The sequence below is a fragment of the Pristiophorus japonicus genome, chromosome 1 (genome assembly GCF_044704955.1).
Source record: "Pristiophorus japonicus isolate sPriJap1 chromosome 1, sPriJap1.hap1, whole genome shotgun sequence".
In the NCBI taxonomy this organism is placed as follows: domain Eukaryota; kingdom Metazoa; phylum Chordata; class Chondrichthyes; family Pristiophoridae; genus Pristiophorus; species Pristiophorus japonicus.
The window spans coordinates 46,838,006-46,849,011 of NC_091977.1; the positions used below are offsets into that span (position 1 = coordinate 46,838,006).

At 44.0% G+C, this 11,006-nt stretch overlaps 1 protein-coding gene across 2 annotated transcripts in view; it reads right to left on the bottom strand.

Annotated features, from left to right (window-relative positions):
• Nucleotides 1-9,108, bottom strand: part of sorbs2b (sorbin and SH3 domain containing 2b) — a 344,867-nt gene extending 335,759 nt beyond the window's left edge. For both annotated transcript variants that reach the window (XR_011593121.1, XR_011593098.1), the window contains exon 1: nucleotides 8,918-9,108. The gene's annotated coding sequence lies outside the window, so the exon portion shown is untranslated. The remainder of the gene's footprint in view (nucleotides 1-8,917) is intronic.
• Nucleotides 9,109-11,006: the final 1,898 nt, after the last annotated feature.

The following is an 11,006-nucleotide window of genomic DNA, read 5'->3' on the forward strand; positions in this document are numbered from 1 at the left end:
ATGAGGAGGAACTGCTTCACTCAGAGAATTGTGAACCTGTGGAATTCTCGACCACAGAAAGTTGTTGAGGCCAGTTCGCTAGATTTATTCAAAATGGAGTTAGATGTGGCCCTTATGGCTAAAGGAATCAAGGAGTATGGAGAGAAAGCAGGAAAGGGGTACTGAAGTTGCATGATCAGCCATGATCATATTGAATGGTGGTGCAGGCTCGAAGGGCCGAAAGGCCTACTCCTGCACCTATTTTCTATGTGAAGCATTTCTTCACACAAAAGGTAGTTAAAGGGTAGTCTTAAATCATGGCGTGACCATGGCAATTTTGTGGCAATCCGGGACAGTCTCACTGTCTACATTATCCTACATATTGCAGTCCTGACACAAAGCCTGCACTGCCATTTCTAGTTTTTATTTATTTAGTAATAATTTAATTCTAAATATATTAGGAATACTTGAGATCTAGTTTATATTCAATAGATGGATTTAGCTTGATTTCAGTTAAATTCTTATTTAATTTGTCTTGTTTATTTATTTATTTAATAAATTAGTTACATTTGATAGATTCGTTTATAGTTAAAATGAGATTGTGTAAAGTAAATTAGATACTTCTTATCCTAAATTCCTCAGGTTCTGCTGCTCCCCTCACTCTGCGCTGATTTTGACAGAACTTTTTACGTCACTTATTCAGATTCTCTTTACTACGTTTATCTTGGTCGTTGCTCTCGGCACTTTAAACTCTTGGGTCTCTACTCTCACCACTTTATACTCTCGAATCTCTGCTCTCCCCGCTTTATACTCCAGGTTCTCCACTCTCGCCACTCTAGAAAGCTGGCGCCTCTGACAATGCAGCATTTCCTCAGTACTGCACTGAAATTTTAATCTATATTGTGCACTTGATTACTGCCATGAAAAGTTGTTACGTTTTGGATTCTCCTATATTTTGTCTAGAAGACCCATCTTTCCCAAAACAAAAATGAATAATTTAACATACACTGTGGCTCTTACTGATATTTTCACAGGTTGATAAGGTCATAATTAAACTGAGGGAGAATTAAAAAAAAATAATCAGCGACATTTAAATTGCTTAATGATTCCGGAACATGCCACAGATTGAACCAATAGAATAGTGCCCTGCTGAAAATGCTATGAAGATTCCCTCAGTCATGAATGATTTATGAATCTTTCACAAGTTAATTCCCACAATTTGTTGTCAGCGTGATTACAATTAGTGTGTTTGTTAAAAAGATCAAAATCCAATCAGACTGAGATTTCAAGGAATCTCAAAAACTCCATAAGGGAGAATTTGACCCCAGTTGTGCTCAATTTCCTGCACCCAATTCTCCCCGAAAGTGTACCGAATGCCAAACTGGCAGATGATGGTTTCCAAGTGCCTAAGGCAAGTATTAGGTGCCTTGAATATGCTAATTATGGGCCTGTTTCAGGACCCCAATGCCAAATTTGGCAAAAACTGGGTGGAGCAGGAGTTAATTGTTTGTGGTTTTTATTCAGGAGTGTGGGGGGGAGGTGAGTGGCCTCAGGATTTTTTTCACTCCACTGTGCAATTTTAGCGGAAATTCGATGCATTAATGGGGTTCCTGTCGAATCTCTGCCAAAGTTATGGGGAGCGGGGGCAAGCAGGAGAATCCCTGAGGAGATTCAACCAGTGATCGTTGTTACCTGATAGAAGGCCTCTTGCCTATTGTCACTCATTTACTTAAAATACTTTTTTCCACATTAACGCTGTGTAAAGATAAAGAAAAAATATTTTGCCAAGCTGTTGTTATAAACCAATGATAACCGAGAAATATAAATTTCTTTGAGTTTACACGCAGGAAAGTATTTGTATCATCATCTTTTCTGTTGATGAGAATGTTTCTCCTGCCTTCACTGTTGCTGATGCTGTCAGAATCTCTACTTGGCTGTGAAAAGTATCTAATTGCCTAATTAATTTCTTGATTGCCTTTAACTCTCACAAAGTGAAATAAATGCACTAGACATATCGGTAGACAACACTGGCCACAGCAAGCCAAATAAGCTTGCGACATGTTTTTTTTCTTGAAGCCAACCTATCGTTGGCTTTTACTGATGACCTTGATATAATTGCCAAATGTGATCTACATTTTTGTACATTATTCTCCCATCAATACTCATTGATTTCCTCAAAAAATAATCAACCAAAATTCCAGAATATTTATCCCAGGATTAAAGAAAGAAAGACTTGCATTTATATAGTGCCTTTCACGACCACCGGATGTCTCAAAGCGCTTTACAGCCAATGAAGTACTTTTGGAGAGTCGTCACTGTTGTAATGTGGGAAACGCAGCAGCCAATTTGTGCACAGCAAGCTCTCACACACAGCAATGTGATAATGACCAGATAATCTTTTTTTGTGATGTTGATTGAGGGATAAATATTAGCCAGGACACCAGGGATAACACCCCTGATCTTCTTCAAAATAGTGCCATGGGACCTTATCGTCCACCTGAGAGAGCAGACAGGATCTTGGTTTACATAGAAACATAGAAACATTGAAAATAGGTACAGGAGTAGGCCATTCGGTCCTTCAAGCCTGCACCACCATTCAATAAGATCATGGCTGATCATTCCCTCAGTACCCCTTTCCTGCTTTCTCTCCATACCCTTTGATCCCCTTAGCCATAAGGGCCATATCTAACTCTCTCTTCAATACATCCAATGAACTGGCATCAACAACTCTCTGCGACAGAGAATTCCACAGGTTAACAACTCTCTCAGTGAAGAAGTTTTTCCTCATCTTAGTCCTAAATGGCCTACCCCTTATCCTAAGACTGTGTCCCCTGGTTCTGGAATTCCCCAACATCGGGAAAATTCTACCCGAATCTAACCTGTCCCGTCCCGTCAGAATCTTTCATGTTTCTATGAGATATCCTCTCATCCTTCTAAACTCCAATGTATAAAGGCCCAGTTGATCCAGTCTCTCCTCATATGTCAGTACTGCCATCCCGGGAATCAGTCTGGTGAACCTTCACTGCACTCCCTCAATAGCAAGAACGTCCTTCCTCAGATGAGGAGACCAAAACTGAACACAATATTCCAGGTGAGGCCTCACAAAGGCCCTGTACAATTGCAGTAAGACCTCCCTGCTCCTATACTCAAATCCCCTAGCTATGAAGGCCAACATACCATTTGCCTTCTTCACCGCCTGCTGTACCTGCATGTCAACTTTCAATGACTGATGAACCATGACATCCAGATCTCATTGCACCTCCTCTTTTCCTAATCTGCCGCCATTCAGATAATATTCTGTCTTCGCGTTTTTGCCCCCAAAGTGGATAACCTCACATTTATCCACATTGTACTGCATCTGCCATGCATTTGCCCACTCAGCTAACTTGTCCAAGTCACCCTGCAGCCTCCTAGCGTCCCTCTCACAGCTCACACCGCCACCCAGTTTAATGTCATCTGCAAACTTGGAGATATTACACTTAATCCCTTCATCCAAATCATTGATGTATATTGTAAAGAGCTGGGGTCCCAGCACTGAGCCCTGCGGCACCCCACTAGTCACTGCCTGCCATTCTGAAAAGTACCTGTTTATCCCGACTCTCTGCTTCCTGTGCCAACCAGTTGTCTACCACGTCAGTATATTATCCCCAATACCATGTGCTTTGATTTTGCACACCAGTCTCTTGTGTGTGACCTTGTCAAAAGCCTTTTGAAAGTCCAAATACACCACATCCACTGGTTCTCCCTTGTCCACTCTACTAGTTGCATCCTTAAAAAATTCCAGAAGATTTGTCAAGCATGATTTCCCCTTCATAAATCCATGCTGACTTGGACCGATCCTGTCACTGCTTTCCAAATTCCAATTCCTTAATAATTGATTCCAACATTTTCCCCACTACTGGTGTCAGGCTAACCAGTCTATAATTACCTGCTTTCTCTCTCCCTCCCTTTTTAAAAAGTGGTGTTACATTAGCTACCCTCCAGTCCATAGGAACTGATCCAGAGTCGATAGACTGTTGGAAAATGATCACCAATGCATCCACTATTTCTAGGGCCACTTCCTTAAGTACTCTGGGATGCAGACTATCAGGCCGCAGGGATTTATCGGCCTTCAATCCCATCAATTTCCCTAACACAATTTCCCGCCTAATAAGGATATCCTTCAGTTCCTCCTTCTCACTAGACCCTTGGTCCCTGAGTACTTCCAGAAGGTTATTTGTGTCTTCCTTCGTGAAGACAGAACCAAAGTATTTGTTCAATTGGTCTGCCATTTCTTTGTTCCCCATTATAAATTCACCTGAATCCGACTGCAAGGGACCTACATTTGTCTTCACTAATCTTTTTCTCTTCACATATCTATAGAAGCTTTTGCAGTCAGTTTTTATGTTCCCGGCAAGCTTCTTCTCATACTCTATTTTCCCACTCTTAGTTAAACCTTTTGTCCTCCTCTGCTGAATTCTAAATTTCTCCCAGTCCTCAGGTTTGTTGCTTTTTCTGGGCAATTCCTTGGATTTAACACTATCCTTAATAGCCCTTGTTAGCCACAGTTGAGCCACCTTCCCTGTTTTATTTTTACTCCAGACAGGTATGTAGAATTGTTGAAGTTCATCCATGTGATCTTTAAATGTTTACCATTGCCTATCCACCATCAACCCTTTAAGTAACATTTGCCAGTCTATTCTAGCCAATTCACGCCTCAAACCATCAAAGTTACCTTTCCTTAAGTTCAGGACCCTAGTTTCTGAATTAACTATGTCACTTTCCATTTTAATAAAGAATTCTACCATGTTATGGTCACTCTTCCCCAAGAGGCCTCACACAACAAGATTGCTAATTAGTCCTTTCTCATTACACATCACCCAGTCTAGGATGGCCAGCTCCCTAGTTGGTTCCTCGACATATTGGTCAAGAAAACCATCCCTAATACACTCCAGAAAATCCTCCTCCACCGCATTGCTACCAGTTTGGTTAGTCCAATCAATATGTAGTTTAAAGTCCCCCATGATAACTGCTGTACCTTTTTTGCATGCATTCCTAATTTCTTGTTTGATGCTGTCCCCAAACTTACTACTACTGTTTGGTGGTCTGTACACAACTCCCACTAGCGTTTTCTGCCCCTTGGTATTCCGTAGCTCCACACATACTGATTCCACATCATCCAGGCTAATGTCCTTTCGTACTATTGCATTAATTTCCTCTTTAACCAGCAACGCCACCCCACCTCCTTTTCCTTTCTGTTTATCCTTCCTAAATGTTGAATACCCCTGGATGTTGAGTTCCCAGCCTTGGTCACCCTGGAGCCATGTCTCCGTGATGCCAATTACATCATACCCGTTAACTGCTATCTGCGCAGTTAATTCGTCCACCTTATTCCGAATACTCCTCGCATTGAGGCACAGAGCCTTCAGGCTCGTCTTTCTAACACACTCTACCCCTTTAGAATTTTGGTGTAATGTGGCCCTTTTTGCTTTTTTCCTTAGGTTTCTCTGCCCTCCACTTTTACTTTTCTTCTTTCTACCTTTTGCTTCTGTCGCCATTTTACTTCCCTCTGTCTCCCTGCCTAGGTTCCCATCCTCCTGCCATATTAGTTTAACTCCTTCCCAACAGCACTAGCAAACACTCCCCCTAGGACATTGGTTCCAGTCCTGCCCAGGTGCAGACCGTTCGGTTTATACTGGTGCCACCTCCCCCAGAACCAGTTCCAATGTCCCAGGAAGTTGAATCCCTCCCTTCTACACCACTCCTCAAGCTACATATTCATCTGAGCTATCCTGTGATTCCTACTCTGACTAGCACGTGGCACTGGTAGCAATCCTGAGATTACTACTTTTGAGGTCCTAATTTTTAATTTAGCTCCTAGCTCCGTAAATTTGTCTCCAAGGACCTCATCCCGTTTTTTACCTATATCGTTTGTACCTATATGGCTGTTTACACTCCCTTTTCAGAATGCCCTGCACCCGCTCCAAGACATCCTTGACCCTTGCACAGTGAAGCAACATTCCATCCTGGAGTCTTAGTTGCGGTCGCAGAAACGCCTATCTATTCCCCTTACAATTGAATCTCCTATCACTATCGCTCTCCCACTCATTTTCCTGCCCTCCTGTGCAGCAGAGTCACTCATGGTGTCATGAACTTGGCTGCTGCTGCCCTCCCCTGATGAGTCATCCCCCTCAACAGTACCCAAAGCGGTGTATCTGTTTTGCAGAGGGATGACCGCAGGGGACCCCTGCACTACCTTCCTTGCGATTCCTGTTGGTCATCCATCCCTTATCTGGCTGTGTAGCCTTTACCTGCGGTAAGACCAACTCACTAAGCATGCTATTCACGTCATTCTCAGCATTGTGGATGCTCCAGAGTGAATCCACCCACAGCTCCAGTGCCACAATGCGGCCTGTCAGGAGCTGGAGGCGGATACACTTCCCGCATATGTAGTCGTCAGGGACACTGGAAGCGTCCCTGACTTCCCACATAGTACAGGAGGAGCATAACATGTGTCTGAGCTCTCCTGCCACGACTTAACCCTTAGATACACTTAAATTGGCAACAACAATGCTAAAGGTTACTTACTGATATAGAAAAGAAAAAGAAAAACGACTTACCAATCACCAGCCAATCATTTACCCCTTGGCTGTGACGTCAACTTTTGATTTCTTTCTACTCTCATCGGAAAGACGGCACCTCCGACAGTGCAGCACTGGAGTGTTAGTCTATATTTATGTACTCAAATCACTGGAGTGGAACTTGAACCCACAACTTTCTGACTCAGAGGCAAGTGTGCTACCCACTGAGCCACAGCTGACACTTAACAGCTCCACTATTGAAGCCTGGCCTGCTGCCCCACAACAAAGAAAGAAAGAATGAACTTGCATTTATATAGCGCCATTCATAACCTCAGGAGATCCCAAAACGCTTTACAGCCAATGAATTACATTTGAAGTGTAGTCATTATTATAATGTAGGAAACGTGTCAGCCAATTTGCGCACAGCAAGCTCCCACAATGATATAATGATCAGATAATCTGTTTTAGTGATGTTGGTGAGAGATAAATATTGGCCTGGACACCAGGAGAACTCCCTTGTTCTTTTTTGAATGGTACCGTAGGATCTTTTACGTCCACCTGTGAGGGTAGACAGGGCCCCTGTTTAGCATTTATCCGAATCACGGCACTTCTGACAATGCGGCACCCCCTTAGTGCTGCACTGAAGTGTCAGCCTAGATCATGTGCTCAAATCTCTGGAAGGGGACTTGAACCCACAACCTTGTGACTCTGTGGGGAGATTGCTACCCACTGAGCCACAACTGACACCTGAACATGGGTCCCTTTTCCTCAGCTGACCATTTCAATCTCTACTTGGACAATAACCTTCAATCCCATTCTTAAAATATATAGTTTGGAGTTAAACAAGTGTGAGTACATTCCAACCGATCCAACATTAGTGTTCTCTGAATTTGAAGCTGAACATCGGACTTCAAAGATTATTGTCTGCAGATCTAAAGTAGTTTCTACCCATTTCTTTTGTGTAGGTTAATAGAACATTTCACCTTGACGAGGGAGCGTAGCAAGAATCAAATGGCAGTATCAGGAATTTGGACTGACCCATCATCACGAAAATTCTGCACACTCTCTCCCCCATACACACCAGAAAACAGATGCATGCCCACCACACGACTGCATACCTCCCTCTCTCCGCCTTTCTCTCCTGGACAACCACAGATCACATTTATTTTCTTTAAATAATATAAAAGAGCGTTGTAACTGTGATTGCAGCCAGTGATGGCAGCTGTTTGCTTGACAGCCACTGTGAATTAATGATAGAATACACCAAATACCAGCGTGTGCGTTCAGAGGGAGATTCTGTCCCACTGCACATGGTCGATCGCATCTTATTCATTCTGAAATGACAGGCAGCTCTGTCCACAAATTTCCAGAGCAGCTAAAATCCAAATTTGGGTGAATAAACCTGAACGGCTTCAATTCAGCTTCCTTCATATGTTTGTAATTCAGTGCACTATAAACAACCCAGTGTGCCCCCTGATAGCCAGTGAATTTACAATGACAGTGGGAAAAGGAAATGTCATAGAGGATTGCTGTGAGGAGCGGTGGTTGTAAGTTCCTCTCCTCCTGCCCCGCCCCCTTCACAAGTTTTCTCCCCTGCTCTCCTGATAGGACTGTCTCCTGCTGATCCACGACAGCCGTCCAGGACTTTGCACCAGTGCCCATTGTTAACGCATGAGCCTAGGCAATGAGTGCCAGCAAGCTGTTAGACTGTGAAGGCGTCACAGCTGAGCCCAAACCTGTTCCTACTTAACATCCTCACACACATATTTTCCAGTAGGGATCACTTGATAGCAATCAAAAGCTGTTTTTTTTCCCCCCCCTCCACTTTAAATCAGGAGCACTGATGCCAATTGTAGTGCCTCAACTATTGCCCCAGCAGGCATCAGCTAACCAGACCAGAGACATTCTGGCATGCATGCCTTAAACTAAACTGAGCAGCGCATTTACTCATGGGCTATCAAAGGATGGGATTGTGTTGTTTTTTTGATTAACAATTTGTAATTGTTTAGGGTCAATTTTAACCCGACGAGGACGGGCTGTGCGGGGTGACGGTTGGGCGTAGGGAGCAAATTCTGAGGCAGCTTCTGTCCCTCTGGCTTGGTGCCGAACTTGTGCCTGCTGTGATTTTAACTCCCACATTTCCGCAGGCAGGAGAGGACCTCACAGTTGTTCAAATGTTGGGTTCTGATGACCCAACGCGCAGTTCCACGTTTGGTGCCCGGTGCCAGCCGCACCAGGGCAGCCTGGTACCAAACATGACCGGGAAGTAAGGAGTGCTCCTTCAGGCCTCACAAGGAAACATTGGGCCTCCCCAGCCCAAGCTCGTCCTTATCCCGCCCCCCCCCCCCACCATCCCCATGCATGTCGGTCCCACTTACCTGACTGCCGGGGACCATCTCCCAGTATCCCTGTCGGCAGCTTGCAGTAGCTCGATTTCCTGCTCCACACCATCGGCCGTCCCCTCGTTCCCGCCGGATTCGGGCCGGAGTCAGTCCAGGGAGATTGTAATGAGGTTGGGGTTGAAATAGCCTGGGCCTTTCATTGGCGAGTCGGGGTGAAGCTGCCACTCACTCCATCGACCTCACACTCGTCTCCCGCCCAAGGTTAAAATCATGGCTTTAGTTTCTGGATAACCTCAATAACAAAAGGCTTGCCATTAATAGACATTGACTGATGAGGCCTCTCTTGAATTAATCTTGGACAACCAAAAATAATATAGGCCTCAGAAGTAAACAATGATGTGCTGACTAAATGCCTCTGGTGACCGAGGATCAGACCGTTCGCTGCTTATCTATTGCATTCTTCATCAAAGTGCCCATGATGCTCAGTCACATGTAACATGCAGCAAATGTTGCCTCAACTGTCTTATAAAATACATCCGTGCTCTCAATATTTAGACCTTTGATCTTCAAAAGTGGCTCGTAATCTCTGTGCTGATGTGCCGTCGTCAATCCCACAGCAGGAGCTAGCTTTTTGAAGAGTCTTTGAAAATCTAATTTGATATGTCAAGCCACATGCAGTGTTGCCATTACAATTACATCATTCTGAGACTTTAACATTTTCTGATATATAAGAGTGAAATAATGAAAGGGACCCCAAAACTTAAGTCTTTCTTCATGACCAATTTAAAAATGAACTGTCATGTTTGTTGAATCGGTGGGACCTCAGCACAGTGCTGTGGGATAATTATCCAAACCACAATTAGACGTTTCGCAGAAATATTCTTGCAGTGCAATAAAATTAAAAATGACACAATACTCTAGAAATTTCTATCATGGTTTTTAAAAAAATATCATTTCATTGGTGAAAAGCATCTATACTGAGCTTGTGAATAATATGACTGTACTATCGCTCTGTGTTCACAATTTTCAGAAATGCTTTTATTTTCTATGTCAATTGAACATTTCTGGGTGTTTTGGGGTTGCTTTGTGTGGGAATGTACTTAGTGTAGAACATACAGTAGGGCTGTGAATTAGAAAACAGTATGAAACCTTGTGGGAAGCCATCCCACCAGCTCAGGGGCCTGAGCTGCAGTCCAATTGAGATGATGGGATCATAACTGAAAGGAGTCTGGATACTCCCAATTTGATTCCAAGTGGAACGAGTTTGGGCCATCAACCTGATCATTCTAAGGGCCCAAGTTTCGGATCCCCGGTAGAACAGCACACCTCAGAGCGGCCCACCTAATTTCTAGAATTGAAAAAGCGGCAAATACTTACCTCGCGATTCTCCGATATCTATAAGCCCGTTTGCAGCTCAGCGTGGTGTAGCAGGAGCTGCTGGGGGCGGAGCAAACACGTTCTGACCAAGCATTGCTGGCGGGGGGGGCGGGGCGGGGCTAGGGCCCAGTGTCAGTTTGAGTGCCGGCAGCGTTGCGCATGCGCGTTGGAGCGTGCGCACATGCGCAGTGGCACACAAACATTGGCAATCAGCCATCTTTAAAGGTGCATGCAGAAGAGTGATTTTTGGTTTTGTGGAGCTGTGCAAAGCCTTCTGACTGATGTTTTTGTGCCTGAAGGAGTGCTGTTAGCAGTACTGTGGAAGAAATCACCTGCTGGAATTAGTGAGTGATGTTTGTTGCTGCTAAACTTCCAGAACAAGTGCTGCATAGGTGCATGCAAAATAAGGACTGAGTGTTTTGAAAAATCACTGAATGTCAATTCAATACAGCAATGGAACAACATCCACCAAGAACGAAGAATTTCTTGCATGAGGAAGTGGAGACACTAGTGAATGTCATTGAGCAGGAGCTGGATACCAGCAACAGAGGTCGCACAAAAGTGCCACCCAAAGAAATGAAGAAACGCTGGAACCAAGTTGCAGAAGATTACTGCGCAGTGGTGCATACCAGGAGATCTGGAAGCCAGTGTAAAAAGAAATGGCACGACCTTGGTCAAGTAGTTAGTGTAAGTAATATTTTAATTTTTCAATGGAATCTAAATTGTAAATGTGACCATCTGTATATGT